The sequence below is a fragment of the Schistocerca gregaria genome, chromosome 1 (assembly GCF_023897955.1).
Source record: "Schistocerca gregaria isolate iqSchGreg1 chromosome 1, iqSchGreg1.2, whole genome shotgun sequence".
In the NCBI taxonomy this organism is placed as follows: domain Eukaryota; kingdom Metazoa; phylum Arthropoda; class Insecta; order Orthoptera; family Acrididae; genus Schistocerca; species Schistocerca gregaria.
This window is the reverse complement of record NC_064920.1, coordinates 832,124,236-832,141,974: the sequence shown is the minus strand read 5'-3', so window position 1 is coordinate 832,141,974 and position 17,739 is coordinate 832,124,236. Positions and strand designations below refer to the sequence as shown.

General features: G+C 36.2%; 1 long non-coding RNA gene across 1 annotated transcript in view; it reads right to left on the bottom strand.

Moving 5' to 3' along the window:
• Positions 1-962: 962 nt before the first annotated feature.
• Positions 963-17,739, bottom strand: part of LOC126272092 (uncharacterized) — a 129,674-nt gene continuing 112,897 nt past the window's right edge. Inside the window, exons 2-3 of the long non-coding RNA XR_007549172.1 lie at positions 5,606-5,736; positions 963-1,032 (exon numbers count right to left, since the gene is read on the bottom strand). This is a non-coding gene — a long non-coding RNA (uncharacterized LOC126272092). The remainder of the gene's footprint in view (positions 1,033-5,605; positions 5,737-17,739) is intronic.

Genomic DNA, 17,739 nt, shown 5'->3' with positions numbered 1-17,739 from the left:
GCACTGACACCCTTTACCAATAGTCTCTGCTCCATCATCTTGTCGCCCCTCACAGTCTACACTTCCACATCATCATCATCATCACGTGACTTCCACATCATCATTATCACATGCTGCAGGAGCTAATATAGTAACTTGTAGTAGCTATATTCACAGTATGTGTGATCATGAATACGCGTGATTTGAAAATTAACAGTCTCATTTATGGCAGATCATTATGTTCATTAAGAGCTGTAATATATGTTGTGAGGAAATTTGACTAACAGAGATAAAATTTGACACTATTAAGAAAAGGATAGATTCATACTCACCATACAGAACAGATGCTAAGTAACAGATAGGCACAATAAAAAGATTGTCAAACATGTTCCTTTTTGACATCTGAAACACTTGGTACTTTTTGACCATTGTTCTACAATATTCATAATAATCCTTTGTAGTAATTAATAATTTTATTTTTTGAAAAATAGTGCAAAGCATGATTATAATGTGGAAATGGAAACAATCTGTATGAAGACTTTTAGGTTTTAATGTTAGTATATAAAGATATAAGCTATGTGTGCACATTCTAGTTTGATAGTTATCAGAGCTTATTGTCTTTTGCATAATAAATTGGGGTTTAAGAACATATTGAGATTATCTTCACTAGTACTCTTACAATTAATGCATTAAATTGTAACATAATTATTATTCATCCTGCTATAATGTTTCATAAATTTAAGTCATGTAATTCTACATAAGTTACATTAAACATGCAGCGTTGAGTTCTATCTACCTCCTGAGACTCGGGGGACTCCATGAAATATGATTCATGTAATGTAATAGAATGTAACTTAAGACAGCAGATACTATGAAATGGACATTCACATATTCATCATACTATTTGTAACTATTTTACATGACCACCATATCAAAGCAGAAAATCCAACATTCAGAATTAAAGACATGAACTTTTCACATACCTTTCCAGTACACAGTCTACTTGCTGCACAGATGAGCTCTCGTGTTAAATTGGAAGGTTCTCGGTATTTGCTGAAATTTGAGGAAATAAAATTCTGGTTAAACTTCCTTGTGTGCCTTTGATGTTAAAATGTGATTTCAGGGAGTTGATGACAACAGAAAATCAGTACGAAATATCTACACAGATATCTCTGTGCCACTTACTAGAATAGCTATTACTCTATTACTTAAGTAAATTGAGAACTGTGGACAAATAAACTGTGAAAAGTGACACAAATTTCTTGAGTTAACATTCATTTTTTGTGTATAAGATTTCCACTTAATATCGTACCCATTATTGTTTCTTCAGTTCAGACACACGGATCCACCAGTGTGTCATGGAGGTTAAGGCACTCGACTCAGCCGCAGTGGTCTAGCGGTTCTAGGCGCTCAATCCGGAACCGCGCGACTGCTACGGTCGCAGGTTCGAATCCTGCCTCAGGCATCGATGTGTGTGATGTCCTTAGGTTAGTTAGGTTTAAGTAGTTCTAAGTTCTAGGGGGCTGATGACCACAGATGTCAAGTCCCATAGTGCTCAGAGCCATTTGAACCACTCGACTCACATTCTTGTGAGATTTAATTATATGTAGATTTTAATAAAATCATTTTGGTATGTGTAGGTAATTGTTTGGGTTTTCTGTCATCAGCAGCCATCATTGTTTCTCATCATTAGCTTCCATTAACAGGCAGACTGATGCTGTTCTTGCAGATGAGGGTGTATTGATATGCATGTTACTTCCAGAAAGAAAATTTCACTCTCATGAAGAATATATATTGTACTGAAAGTTACTGATAAACCCTTGCCTTCTGTGTGTAATGCTATTCTGGCTAAGGTACTCATACAAACATCATAGCTCCACTCAGTCAGAAGTCCTGCTCTTCTTTCCAGGCGCTCCAGAGATCTCCCACTCAAAAAAAAAAAAAAAAAAAAATGGCTCTGAGCACTATGGGACTCAACTGCTGTGGTCATCAGCCCCTAGAACTTAGAACTACTTAAACCTAACTAACCTAAGGACATCACACACATCCATGCCCGAGGCAGGATTCGAACCTGCGACCGTAGCAGTCGCACGGTACCAGACTGCACGCCTAGAACCGCGAGACCATCGCAGCCGGCTCAGAATAACACCTATGGAAAGAGCAGTGTAGTGGAGGGCAGCTTATACAAAACCTGGAGTTTATTCTCAGAAGACTGTCATCTAAATTAATCAGATTCATGAAATTTCTTGTGAGTTCATTCATTGTGTTTCATAAATACCATTATGAAAGAAAAGCTCTAACGATGTGCAGTGAGTGATTTGGAGAGAGCAAGACGTACGTCATGTGAAAATATTTATTCAACACAACATAAATAGCAAATTACATCATGTAATCATAAACTGCAAAGAAAATCAAAATTTCAACGTTTGTTTGAAGTTAAGAGACAACAAAAATAATCAGTGTTTACATTCCACATAAAATATATAAGATAATTTACTGCTTACATCAGTCCTCCAGAAGGGTCAATGATATTTGGGGTTGAAGCACAGTGGTGCCCAAACAAGTTACAACTGGAGGTTTATTCGGAGGCACAGGTTGTAGCAGTGGAAGACAGAGCATCCAGTGTCTTTTTGGATCACATATAGATAGCATCTTGGTGTTAGCTACTACCCGTGAATGTATGTGTGTCTCAAATGGAGTAAAAGCTGACTTAAGTCTGTCGGTGCATATTGTAATGAAAAAGGCTTTGATACCAAAATCAGATGTTCTATCATGGCATTACAATACTGTGTACTATACATCATTGTATGGTGGTTGGCACAGTTTTTTAATGGTGTTGTGTTGGACAAAAACTTGTTTGTAAGACTGTAAGTCATATGAAATGAATGGTCATGAGATAGAATGTTCTTTTGAAACAGCCAGATGGAGCTTTTTAATCTGTGAGCGTAGATGTTGTGCAAAACTGAGGCTTCAATAATATTTTTTCAAAGGTTTCATTGAGATTATCCAAGAGTGTGTTGAGAATACCAAATTTTAGGCATTACCTCTCACCATGGACAATGTAGTGGCTGATAGCCTTCACTTAATGACCAAGAGCAGCAGTGTTTGCATAGAGTTGTCAATGCTAACAGGCAAGCAACATTGCATGAAATAACCACAGAAATCAGTGTGGGACATACAACAAACATATCCATTACGACAGTGTGATGAAATTCAGTGTGAGTGGGCTATGGCAGCAGATGACCGAAGCAAGTGCCTTTGCTAATGGCGTGGCATTGCCCTCATCACGTCTCCTGGCCTTGTGATCATATCAGTTGGAACCTAGATGACTGGAAAACCATGGCCTGGTTAGAAATGTTCCGATTTAATTAGCTAAGAGAGCTAATGGTAGTGTAAGAGTGTGGCACAGATTCCACGAAGCCATGGACCCAAGTTGTTAACAAGGCACTGTGCAAGGTGGTGGTGGCTCCATAATCGTGTAGGCTGTGTTTACATGTAATGGACCTGGTCCTCTTGTCCAACTGAACCAATCATTGACTGGAAATGGTTACGTTTAGGTACTTGGAGACCATTTGCTGCCATTCATGGACTTCATGTTCCCAAACAATGATGTTCCATGTCGCCGAGCCCTCCCTCTTCAAATACCACTGCAAGTCAGAAACAAATTAGTTGCCACCAAGACTATGTCCTTAATCTATAAACGCTGCCGGCAATCCATTAATTGCATCACAAACATTGCCCTTGTGGCATAGCCTCCACCCCCAGCACACCTTGCTGACTATGATGTATCTGCCATCGCATCCACCATCAGATACGCATCTACATCACTTCTGACAGGCAACACCCCACCACAGCCTCTCCTCACTTGCTCCACACTATGGGCAGCAGCTGTGTGGTGGTGTAACACCTCTGACTGGAGAAAAGAAACATCACCACCCAGAAGGCAAGGAGAGTTTAGTATACTATGGACACTTCTAACGATTACATGAGTTATGTATATTGTGCTTAGTAATAAAATGTTGTGAAAATTGTATTTTTTATGTTGTCACCCCTCCAGAACCCCATCTCCCACTGTGGTGAAGCTGAATTTCCATGTTGTGCCATGATCTTGCTGCTAAGTCGAAAATCTGCCTTCTATTTTCAGAAGAAATCACTTTAACTTTCGTAAAACTTCTGAATTAAGTCAGTCATTTAATGAAAGAGGCCTCAGTTTCTTTTAACGTTGTCACCATTGCTTTTCATTTTAATATAAAAATAATTCACAGCCCAAAACTGCCTTTTATATTAATTGCAAGTAAAACATTTAAATACCAATTAACAGGTGGTGACACTGAAATATGTTGAAGATGAACCTTGCTCACAGAGACCTTCAAAAAAAAAAAAAAAAAAAAAAAAAAAAAAAAAAAAAAAAAAAAAAAAAAAAAAAAACACGTTGGATGTGTGCATGTTCTTGTGAGATCAGACCAATGTTTATCAATAAGCAATGACTGACCTGTTAAACTTAAAAATTTTCACCGTAAATCACATTTTGACCAAGTTTTGCACATGCGAAAGTTTGTTACAAAACTGTGCAGAAGGAGAATCGACAAAACGTGGGCACTGATCTTCTTGAGAGGATTGCCAATTATCACAAATGATTCAGTCATTTGATCACAGGTGATGAATCCTGGATATTTGGTTAAGATCCTGAGACAAAGTAGCAAAGTGAGGAGTGGCTCACTGGGATGTATCCTTGATTGAAATAATCACAAATGAGCAAATTGAATACCAAAACAAATCTGATTTGCTTTTTCAATAGTAGGTGTATCATGCATAAAGAGTTTATCCCTCCTGACCAAACTGTGAGTCAAGAGTTTTATGAAGATGTCCTTGAAAGGCTCAAGAAAAGGGTGAGGGGGTTGGGTTGTTTTGGGGAAGGAGACCAGACAGCGAGGTCATCGGTCTCATCGGATTAGGGAAGGATGGGGAAGGAAGTCAGCCATGCCCTTTGAAAGGAACCATCCCGGCATTTGCCTGGAGTGATTTAGGGAAATCACGGAAAACCTAAATCAGGATGGCTGGACGCGGGATTGAACCGCCGTCCTCCCGAATGCGAGTCCAGTGTCTAACTACTGCGCCACCTCGCTCGGTAAGGAAGGGGCGAATTCAGTGAGAATGGACATTGGAGACAAAGTAGATGCTGCATCATGACAATGCCCCGTCACACAGCCACTTCCATCATGGGATTTTTGATCTCAAAAGACATCCCCGTTGTTCCACAGCCCCTCTATTCACATGATTTGACTTATTATGACTTCTTTCTTTTCCTGAAACTGAAAAATGTTTTAAAAGGACATAATTTTGGGACTCTAGAGAACATTCAAAAGAATGTGATCGACATGTTAAAGGCCCTACCAGTTGAAGCATTTCAGTGCTGGTACCAAGACTGGGAACAATGAATCTGCCAGTGTATTACTTTGAAGTAATGTGCAAATGTCATCAGAAATTGTGGAATTGAATTTGTGATACAAAATGTCCATGTGCCCTTACTCTAATTGAATGATAAACTTTATTAATATCTTTCTCCAAAGAGCCTTCATCACAGATGAATCACTGAAATTTAAATGAAAATGTTTTCATCACTTACCAATTGAAATATCCATCTAGTCACAGAACAGTGTCCCTTCTTTCTGTCACAAGCCCTCTGCAAGACAGTCAATGTTCTGAGGTACCAGATGAAGGGCTGTTCTGGGACATTCAGTATGTGTCACTGATCACCTATGTAATAAAAGAAACTGTTGGAATTATATCATTTAATAACATTATTTACTCTGTTATAAAACATTTAAAGTTTCTTTATTCATTATTACATTATATATATTGTTTTGAAAGTGTATGATGGTTCCAAGGAGCATAAAAAGCTGAAAATAAATTTTTGATACATAATGACTGTAAAAAAACAGTTTCACTCACATTTTCTTCAGTTAACTGCTTCTTAACTTCTAGAGTAATAGCACCATGTTGTGAAAAATACTATGAATTGTTCACATAAATATCATTTGATGAACCTATTGTAAATGTAACAACTATGTTGAAATTAAGATCGAAAACAAAACATGAAAATACGTGAAAGGAATGTGATATTGCCACCTATATCTTAGTTACATCAACAGAGCTTATGATCCTCTCATCTTTTGATGTTCTCTGAGACACAATGTTAAGCAGCACAATGACACCATGGGCTAGAGATAACACTGACAACTGTTCCATCTAAAAACTTGGTGAAAATGGTATTTTAATACTGTCAGAGAGTTATGTTCTTTCTCTAGATCTCATGTTTTTTGTTGAACTTATGTCTGGACAGATGTCACACACCAAAGACAAGAATGAAACAACTATTTACAGGACAAATTGGCAGCCATTAAAGAAAAAACTTTAGTAGCACAAGATTTTGGGGATCAATGTTAGATTGTGGAAAGAAAGTTGTTCATGGTGACATTCTTGCAAGAAATATCCTGACTTCATTAGTGTAAATGCAGAGTTAGAGGTCCACCTTTTGATGACCTCTTATATCATCATTGCCAGACAAAACTGCTTTATAAGGATTCTGTACAAGCAGTTTTGGAAGAACAGTGATTATATCATAAATTAGTATGTGGGCATTTGAAACTGAGAGGTTTCAGAGGAAAACACCAAACTGCTCATATCTATATCATTGGTAGCACAGGTGTATATCCTCCTCACCTCCTCTGTTTCATCGTGTTGGTATTCAGTGGCCAATTCTAAGTTGATTATTGGGTATCAGATGAACCTCTAGTAGCAACAATATTCAGTTTCTCCTGACAGTGACAGTGGGGGGAGTTGGCAGAAGCTCAAGTTTTTATAAAAATGTTATACCTGAGAAATACCAGAAATAACTAGTTTACCAGCACACTTGCAACTGGCTTGAAGTTAGCTTCAGTTTCCTAAATGTGACAATGAAACTGCTAGATGCAAAAGGAAGGGAGTGCCTTCACTGAGCTCTACAGTTAAAAAACACATCATTGACACTTAATTAAGAAACACAATTTGGAACCCAAAACTACTCTTGAATTACTTATATGAAATTTCTGAAAGATATCTAGATCCAGGCATTGCAATTAGCACATTATGTACTGCTATTTAATATAAGGTCCATCTATTTTGCAAAACACTCTCTAGTGTTTTCCGTAACAGGCAAACCTTATATTTACACATTCATTAATACTTGTTCTATAGATCATGAATATGACATTTCATAATGATATGCAATGTGTCACTTTAATGTAAGTTTTCATTACACAAAATAATTAATTAAAAAAAAGTTTTTTTAGTTACTACTTCATATATAAAAATTCATCTGTTGAGTAGAAGGAGTTGCCATTCAGAAATTCTTTTAATTTGTTTTTGAATGTTGATTGGTTATCTGTCAGAATGCTATTTCGCAAATGACCAAAGATTTTTGTGGCAGCATAATTCACCCCTTTCTGTGCCAAAGTGAGATTTAATCAAGAATAATGAAGATAATCATTTCTTTTAGTGTTATAGCTATGCATTTGCTGTTATTTTTCAGTTGCAGTGGGTTATTAATAACAAATTTCAAAGTGGGTATATGTATTGTGAAGGTACTGTGAATATAAAAATAAATGTCAGAAATGTGATCTTGGGTGGGCTTGAGCAGAACAATAATTCTGATTTCACATTTTTGTGCAATGAATACTTTCTCTCTTAAAGATGAATTGCCCCAAAATATAAAGCCATATGAAATCAGCCATAGTAGGCTAATTTATTGATATGTTTATAACCAAAATGTGCAATAACCCTAATAGCATAAGTAGCTGAATGTAACTGTTTCAGCAGATCATCGATGCAATAATTTTAACTGCTCATATGACAACTTCAAGAGCTGCACATCCAAATGATGAATATTGCATACTATGAAGGAAGTCTGTAACAAAATTAATATTAGCTGTCCCAATATCACACCTGTTCCATCCATACTACTGTCCTCCTTCAGTTTTGTGTGAAAAAATATGCCCAGATTAGCAACCTGATGTGCCCTCTGCAGTTTCCATACTAAATTTGAGAGCAGAGAGCAGACAGACGGAAAGAGTACACTGAAGGCCTCTACAAAGGGAAGGAACCATCTCATGACATGATAGGAGAAGAAATGGTAGTCAAAATGGAAGACATAGTGGATTCAGTATTATAGTTGAAGTTTAAAAGAGCCCTGGAAGACTCATAATTAAATAAGGCAGAACGACAGATGACATTCCTTTGGAATTTTAAAAATCACTGGGGTAAGTGGCCACCAACAAACGACAGTTCAGGTTGGTGTTTAGAATTTGTGAGACTGGAGTTATACCATTACACTATAAGAAAAATATCATCCATTCATTGCTGAAGATAGCGAAGTGTGAGAACTATTGCAAAAGTAGCTTAACAGCTCATGCACCCATGTTGTTGACAACAATAGTATACAGAAGAATGGAAAATTGAGGTTTAGTTAGATGACAGCCTGTTTAAGTGCAAGAAAAGCACAAGTAATTCCTGGAAAGGTAGGGGTGACATTGTGCCTGATAATGTAAGCAAGAATTAAGAAAAATCAAATATGTTCATGGGATTTGTTTGCCTAGAAAAAGTGTTTAGCAATGTAGAATGGTGCAAGATGGTAAAAACTCTGAAAACTAAGATTAATCCATAGAAAAAGATGGTTACTATACAATATATACAAGAGGCAAGAAAAACAAAAAGAATAGATCACCAAAAACAAAATCCTCAGATTAAAAAGGTATAAGACAGAGATGCATTCTTTCACCCCTACTGTACAATCTACACACTGAAGGCAGAAAATCCAAAGAGATTCTGGTCATATGTGAAGTATACTAGTGGCAAAACACAATCAATGCCTTCTCTGCACAATAGCAATGGAGACACTATCAAAGACAGTGCTGTCAAAGCAGAGTTACTAAACACAGCCTTCTGAAATGCCTTCACAAAAGAAGATGAAGTAAATATTTCAGAATTTGAATCAAGAATGGCTGCCAACATGAGTAATGTAGAAGTAAATATCCTCAGAGTAGTGAAGCAACTTAACTCAATTAATGAATGCAAGTCTTCTGGTCTGGTCCAGTTTCCTTTCAGAGTATGTTGAGGTAATAGCTCCATACTTAACAATCATATACAACCGTTCGGTTGATGAAAGATCCATATCCAAAGACTGGAAAGTTGCACAGGTCACACCAATATTCAAGGAAGGTAGTAGTAGTAATCCACTAAATTACAGCCCCCTATCATTAATGTCAATATGCAGCAGGATTTTAGAACATATATTGAGTTTGAGCATTATGAATTACCTTGAAGAAAATGGTCTTTTGACACACAGCCAACATGGATTTAGAAAACATCATTCCTGCAAAACACAAGAAGCTCTTTACTCACATGAAGTGTTGAGTACTACTGACAAGGGGTTTAAGTTTGATTCCATATTTTGGAATTTCAAAGGCTTTTGACACTGTACCACAGAAACGGCTTGTAGTGAAATTGCGTGTTTATGGAATATCATCTCAGTTATATGACTGTACTCGTGATTTCTGATCAGAGAGGGCACAGTTTGTAGTAATTGATGGAAAGTCATAAAGTAAAACAGAGGTGATTTCTTGCGTTCCTCAAGGTAATGTTATAGGCCGTTTGCTGTTCCTTATCTACATAAATGATTTGGGAGACAATCGGAGCAGCCATCTTAGGTTTTTTGCAGATGATCCTGTCATTTATTGACTAGTAAAATCATCATAAGATCAAAACAATTTGCAAAACAATTTAGAAAAGATATCTGTGTGGTGTAAATAACGAAATGTGTGAGGTCATCCACATGAGTGCTAAAAGGAATCCATTAAACTTTGGTTACACGGCAAATCAGTCAAATCTAAAGGCCCTAACTTAAACTAAATAGCTAGGATTTACAAATATGAACAACTTAAATTGGAAGGAATGTATAGAAAATGTTGTGGGGAAGGCTAACCAAAACTGCATTTTATTTGCAGGATGCTAAGAATATGTAACAGATCTACTAAAGAAACTGCCTACACTGCACTTGTCCGCCCTCTTTTAGAATACTGCTGCATAGTGTGGGATCATTACCAGATAGGATTGGATCAAAGAAGTACAGCGTGTTTTGTATTATTGCAAAATAGGGGAGAGAGAGTCACTGAAATACTGTAGGATTTGGGGTGGACATCTATAGGAAAAACAGAAATTCCATATGCAACAAATGGGAAGAAATCATCATCAAGGAATCCAAATGAAAGGTTGTTGGGCAGAAGAAATGCTGAGCCTCCTTCACATCTCAACGATTTTTTATGTGTGGGCCTGAAAAAAAAAGAAGGGACAACTGTAGGTAGTGTCAAGTGTCTCCTGTCTCAAGACAGACTCCAGGGGATTCTCATTCAGGTAACAACAGCACTAATAGAATAAAACAGCAAGAGGAAGACATCTCTTTCTTTCATCAGAATATAAGAGGCCTCTTAAACAAAACAGATCATCATCTTATTAACATTCATGAAAAGGATTGTATAAACAATGCACAGATTTTGCGCGTAACTGAGCACCATGTTACTGATAAATGTGCCTTGTTATCTATAGTAAGTCATAGTTTAGTAATATACTACTGTAGGGACAGTAAAGACAAAGGTGGAGTAGCAATTTATGTTAAGGATAGTATAGCATTCAGAGCTATAGATAGTAAGAAATATTGTGTGGAATAACAATTTGAGGCATGTGCAACAGAAATAATAATTCTACACTATAATAGTATTGGCTGTTTACAGGGCACCTTCAGGTGACATAAAAACTTTTCTATGTATAATGGAACTCCTGCTGTCAGGGTTACTAGCAAAACCAAATGATATTGTAGTTTTAGGTGATTTCAAAATAAATTTTATGACAGAAAATAAGAATAAAATTGACTTTGAGATTGTGATGACCTTATATAATCTCATATCAGTAATAAACTTCCCAACAAGAAGTACATCCAAGTCCCAAACTATGATAGATAACATTTTTTTAGATGTAAGTAGACATCAGAATTATACTGTCAGGCAGGTTATAAGTGGGCTGTCAGATCATGATGAACAAATTCTCACTCTTTATGATGTTAATCTGTTCAAAAACAATTTCCAAAATGGAAATTCATAAGAGTAATGGACAGAAGAAGCAAAAGAAACTTTCAACAATAGGTTGCAGCAAATGGATTGGTCTTTAGTATGTAGCCTTGATAATGTTGATACTAAATTTAACTGTTTTATAAATGAATTCTGTGCTCTTTTTGAAGAAATGTTTCCTAAGAAATGGGTCAGAAACAGTGCTTCCAATTTTGTTAGTAATCCTTGGATTACAATAGGTACAAAACAGTCATGTAAAACCAAAGAGGAAACTTATTCTGAAATAAGCTTATCTAAAGATGTAGAAAAATGGGAACACTAGAGATGACACTGTAAAATTTTAAAGAAACTAATATAGAAATAAAAAGCCCTTAATAATGAGAAGAAAATAGATAGTTCTAATAATGAAATAAAAACAATTTGGAGTATTGTAAAAAAAGAAACAAGAAGAGTTGCGACAAGCAAATAAGATGTAAATAAAATCAGATATGAAGGTACCCTAGTAGATAACCCCAAAAGTATAGCTGAGATTATTAATAAATACTTCCTATCAGTAACTCAACAGATTGGTTGCAAGCCCAATGTTGATGAAGCTGTAACCCTTTGTCGAGCTGTATATTTAAACACAATTTCAGAAATGTACCTTAATCCTGTCACTGTAGATGAAATTCAAAAAATCATCATGTCTCTAAAAAGTAAGAACTCTGCAGGGACTGATAATATTTCTAGTAATTTATTGAAATATTCTTGTGTGTGGATAAGGGACATTCTCTGTCATATTTTCAATGCTGCCCTTCAGAAAGGTGTTATTCCTAGTAGACTTAAGTAAGCCATTTTGTAGCCCCAGTACAAAAAGGATGATAAAACTAAACTAACTATCGACCTATCTCTTTGCTGACAGCTTTCTTAAAAATTCTATAAAAGCTAATACATGTAAGAATTAGTGATCATCTCATGAAGAATGGAGTTCTCACCGAGAGCCAACTTGGCTTTCAAAAGGGCCATTCAAAAGAAGACTTGTAAACGAAGTCATAGAAACCCTTAATGAAAAAATGCTAGAGCTTGGTGTCTTCTGTGATTTGTCTAAAGTGTTTGACTATGTTGATCAACAGATTCTCTTGCAAAAAGCAAAATTAGTTGGAATAAGTGGTGTTGCAGGCAATTGGCTTCAGTTGTATCTCCAAGACAGAAAACAAAAAATTGTTTTGAATAGCTCAGATGGAGTATGTGATGTTTTCTCACATTCTGAATGGAGCTCTATTACACGTGAAGCGCCTCAGGGCTCAATTCTTGGGTCACTTTTATTCCTGATTTTTATAAATGATGTACCATCATGTACAAGCCTGCCGTGTAAATTTACATTATTTGCTGATGATACCACAATTTTTATGTGCAGTAGAACAGATAGTAATCTTGAAGGATCCATTAATCACATACTCTCAGATGTGGTTAATTGGTTCAAGGTGAATCGTATCTCATTAAATTCCAGTAAGACCAGCTTTAGTCAGTTCTGTACAAAAACGGAAAAAGAGAGAGAGATAAGTGTGACATATGGTAATCAGCCAATAGAAATACTGGAAACAACAAATTTTCTTGGAGTGCACATTGATAAGAAAGTGAGCTGGTCTTCACATACTACAGATCTCTCTAAGATGTTTAGCTCTGCTACGCATGCCTTACAGGTTGCAATTACACATGTTGAACCTAATACTGCAAAAGTGGCATACTACGCCTATTTTTACTCACTCGTTGAATATGGCATTACTTTTTGGGGCAACCAGCCATTAGCAAGGAGAGTGTTCATTGTTCAGAAGTGAGCTTTAAGAGTTGTACGTGGATTGCACCCAAGAGACTCGTGTAGAAATAGCTTTCGAAAACCTAAAATATACACTACTACATGCCAATATATTTTTTCTCTCATGTGTTTTGTCTGTAAAAATAAAGAGATGTTTACACGAAACAGTAATTATCATGAGCATTGCACAAGGAGGAAGAATGACATGCTCAGCGAGCTTAGAAATTTGAGCTTGGCTCAAAAGGTTGTCCACTACACTGGAACAAAACTCTTCAATGCTCTTCCTCCTGAAATAAAGACAGAGACTCATAACAAGAGTAAGATTAAGCGAGCACTAATAATATATCTGCTAGAAAAAGCTTTTTACAGTTCAGATGAATTTTTAAATAAATAAATTGCAAAATTTTAATATTAGATAATACAAGTTGACATAACACCACTAACAACATTATTTAACTTGAGCTCTGTATCTATGTGAGCTCTGTATCTGTTTATCTGTAGTGCTTTAATGGTTCTAAGAAAATATGTATCATCTTTTTTCTGTATTGCTGCTCAAAGAATTTACTGTATAAATGTTTATATAATTATGTACTCAAATTTCTATATATGCTATAAGATTCTCACACTGTATTTGTAAAAAACTGACTCATTCCACATCCTTGTGAACCCAACACAAAATAAAATAAAATCATACAGTAAACTTGTTATAGATTTTTGCACCTGACTATAAAACTCCATTCTGAACCTAGAGAGAGTTGCATAGTTTATATGGAAATTAGTTTTACTTGTAACATTCCACTGGACGATTGTCACGTTCATCCTAAATTCACTCCTGTTGTTAACTACATATACCATTAGGGAATGTATATGTTGATATGTAATTATAAGGACCCCTAGCTTTCAGAAGAGGTTACTGTAAGCCATGCAGTTATAATATTTACGCAATATTCTAATTGCACACTTCTGAAGAATAAATACATTTTCACCTTAGCTGAAATGCCCCAGATGATTGTATCACAGGCCAAATTTGAGTGAAAGTAAGCAAAGTGTTTAGCATTCACATCTACAGGTCAAAATAGCAAGCATTTTGTGGGTGCAAAGCAGGCAGAACTGAAATTTTTGGTTAACTTATCCACATGCCAGTGCCACTTCACTTTATTATTCATTTGGATACCCACAAAATTTGTGCATGGTGCTTCATCCAGTGTATGCTGACTGATCTCTACTTCTGATACGGTACATGTGAATATTATTTTGTTTTTGTTTCGAACTGCATAAAATGAGTCTTTGTAAGATTAAGGGTCAAGCTGTTAGCTGTGAACTACTTGCAAGCCTCTTCCATTATTCTCTAGCTAGTGTCTGGTATGCATTTATTTGTGTCCCTTATCAATATACAATGGTTGGATAAAAATATGGAAACATTGTGAGAAATGTATGCTTGAACATAAATGTAAGTGCTAGCCAAACTTGCAGGTTGCACTGTTGTTTTTGACCATAAATGGCCCCTGTGCAATATCCTTATTGCGTTTCAAGTGTCAGTCATGGTCAAAAAGTGTTTTGTGTATGTGTGACTGCATTATGTCATGTTGAAGTGCATAGAAACATATGAAAATTGTTGGTTCTGTTTTGTGCGTGCTTCCATAATCAAGGGATCTGAAGTACTTGTTGTTTCAAGTAACAAAGATTAATACCACATACAGGGAAAGCAGAAAAACATCATCTGCTAAGTCACAACATGGATGAAAGTGTGTATTGAGTGACCATGGTAGATGGTAATGAAGAGGATTGTGATGAAAATATGGGACAACAGCTTTAAAAGTCACTGCGGAACTCAGTGTCACACTTGCAAACCTGTCAGTATCAGAACAACACAAAGGAACCTCCATAGGCAGAGAACTGCAGAGTGAACTGGAATGCCAAAACCACTCATCAGTGATGAAAGTGTCTGTAAGAGGAAAATGTGGTACCAAAGCCATAAAACCTGGACTGTGGAGTAACACAAGAATGTCATTTTGTCAGATGAATCTTGTTTCATACTATTAATAACTTCTGACCAAGTTTACAGCCAAAGAGTGAAACATGGCCACCATAACACAATATTCCAGGGGACTGCCAAGATTACAAGACCATTTTGGCTGATCAGATTCATCACAGGATACAATGTTCATTGTGATGCTGTGTTCCAAGATAATAGGGTCCCAGTTTTCATGATCTAGGATTGGTTTTGTGAGCACAAGGATAAATTATCATCCTCCCATGGCCACCACAGTCACCAGATCTCAATATTGTTGAGCATTTTGGTCTACTTTGGAGAGAAGGATGCATGGTCCCCATGCATCTCCATTACTGTTACATGAACTTGTCATTATTTTGCAGGAATAATCATGTAAAGTTGCCTTGAAAACCATACAGGACCTGTATTTACCCATTCCAAAATGGCTGGAAGCTGTTCAAAGTGCTAAAGGAGTTCCTACACCATATTAGGCATGATAATGTGTTGTGTTTCCAGTGTTTCCATATTCTTATTCACACTCTGTACTTGTGCCATTAGGAAACATTACTGTTTTGAAAGAATACCCCACTACCCCTAGTAAATTATATACACAGACCAAAAACAGTACCAGGCCAAGCACCAAACGTTGTAGCACATTATATTTAACTCTTCTCCACACCAGATTTAATCTTATTCCTGTCATATCATTTGTTAATGCGACCCTCTATGTCCCATTTTTTAAGATATGGCTCCATTTCTGTATTGGGAAGACTTTAATGCCACCCCAGAAGCATTTTATGACCTAAACATCCAAAGGCTCTCTGAAATTCCAACAGGGTAAAGTTTGTTGTCTGGTTCTTCTATAACTGTGTATGTGAGATCATATACTGTATTCTCCACTGAGAAGCTTTTATGGAAGCCAAACTGAGTTGTTAAAACGCTAGTCTCAGAAAAATGGTTCAATACTGTGTAATAAGCTACTTTTTCAAAAACTTTTGAGTAGGTGGGAAGGGGGGAAATAGTCTATAATTAGAGGTCAGTTGCTTATCTCCAGTTTGGTATACTGATCCATCGACTGATTTCTAAGTTAACTCAAGCGTGTGCTACCAAGGTATAGAATTTCAGCATATTGGCTGCGATATCACCACAGCCAGAAGAGTGACCGAATGATGTTTGCGATCACTCTGAGAAATAACTTGGCAAAACATGTGTCTAGTGGTGAAGTGTGCATTTCCGGTGTAAATAAATTTATTGGATATGCTTTCAACAGACTATTTTTTGTTATCAGTTACTTTCACAAAATATCATTTAATTTAGTAGTCAATGATCTTAATTTCATATTATCTGTCATCATTTGCCTTCCAAAGTTATTCATTTTATGCCTAATAATGCTTCAAATTGTTCTTGCCTTGATTTTAGAATTTTGAATTTTTTGCATAGTGCATTATTTTTTCTTTTAAATGACATATTGAAGAGTTTTGCAGTGCTCTTTTTAGTGCCTTTTTAACTCTGCATTAGAGCTAGTCCTTTGGAAGGCACATGATTATTTGATCCCATATGTTTGTCACTCTCTTTCTTGGCCTCCACTGTAAATGTCCCTGAGCCATTGTAAAGAAAAACGACATTCATAGTCTTGTAAGAATATTTCCAGGAAAGAATGAAATTTCTGGTCTACTGTCTATTCTATGCAAACTTCTTTACATTTTCCACACTGTAAGCATTCTCTGTTTACAGTAACTGAGTCAGTATTTACAATGCTGTGAAATATTTCTTTTCCTTTCTCAGTTAAACCTGACTGATGGAGATACTTTACTGCTCTCCTACTAACAAATATATTTTCCCCTTTATTTACACCTAAAGTTAATCATACACATCCCATTTATGCAGTATATGTCAAAATCTATCCAAATATTATTTGGACCTTATTTCACTTAAATTGATACTGTATGTTACACTGTATTTTTCTTCAAAAAATTGCCTCCAAAATTCAGGTGCATCATACTTCAAATTAACATAAAAATGTCCAGAGTTTGATTTAAAATTCCTACCATTTTTAAAAATGGCCATATATTTGATGCCACAGTAAACCAGTCTGTACCTGGCAACATTGGTTTTACATGGTAGCACCAGTGAATTAATGTGACAAACATGATTTGTAGGGATTCACAAGGTTGCTGACACTGTCTCTGTACCACCCTGTTATCACAAACCCAGAACACTGTCTAGCCTATGATGCAGCATTGCATTCTAAGTTTCCAGTGAACTTGAATTGGAAGCGTTTTATGTTACTGGTAATAGTGCAATGTTTTTAAGCATTGTATCAAATTTCGTAATGGAAAAAAATAAAAGGTATTCATATGATGCAGGCTATAAATTGAAAGTAATAGCATATGGAGAATAACATGGAAATAGAGCAGCTGAGCGGCATTTTGGCCCTCCACCAACAGAAAAAACCAATTGCAATTGGCAGGCTACTAAAAGGGACTGACAAAAATGAGGATGACTAAATCTGCAAATAGAGTACTGAATGCTAAATGGTTGAAACTAGAAGATGACATATTGAAATGGATACAAGGACACTGTCAAAACGGCACTGGAATCAATACAAAAATGATTTAAATACACATTTATAAGCTAGCACTACAGTGGAACTTAACAGAAGTTAAGGGCGTAGTTGGTTGGAGCTACAGGTTTATGAAGGTTCATGGACTTATCATGCGAACCAAAACTAAAATAACTTAGAAAATTCCACTAGAGTATGAATGTATCATTCCATCACTTTACTATTCAGCATCAAAAGAGAACCAGTGTGTAAC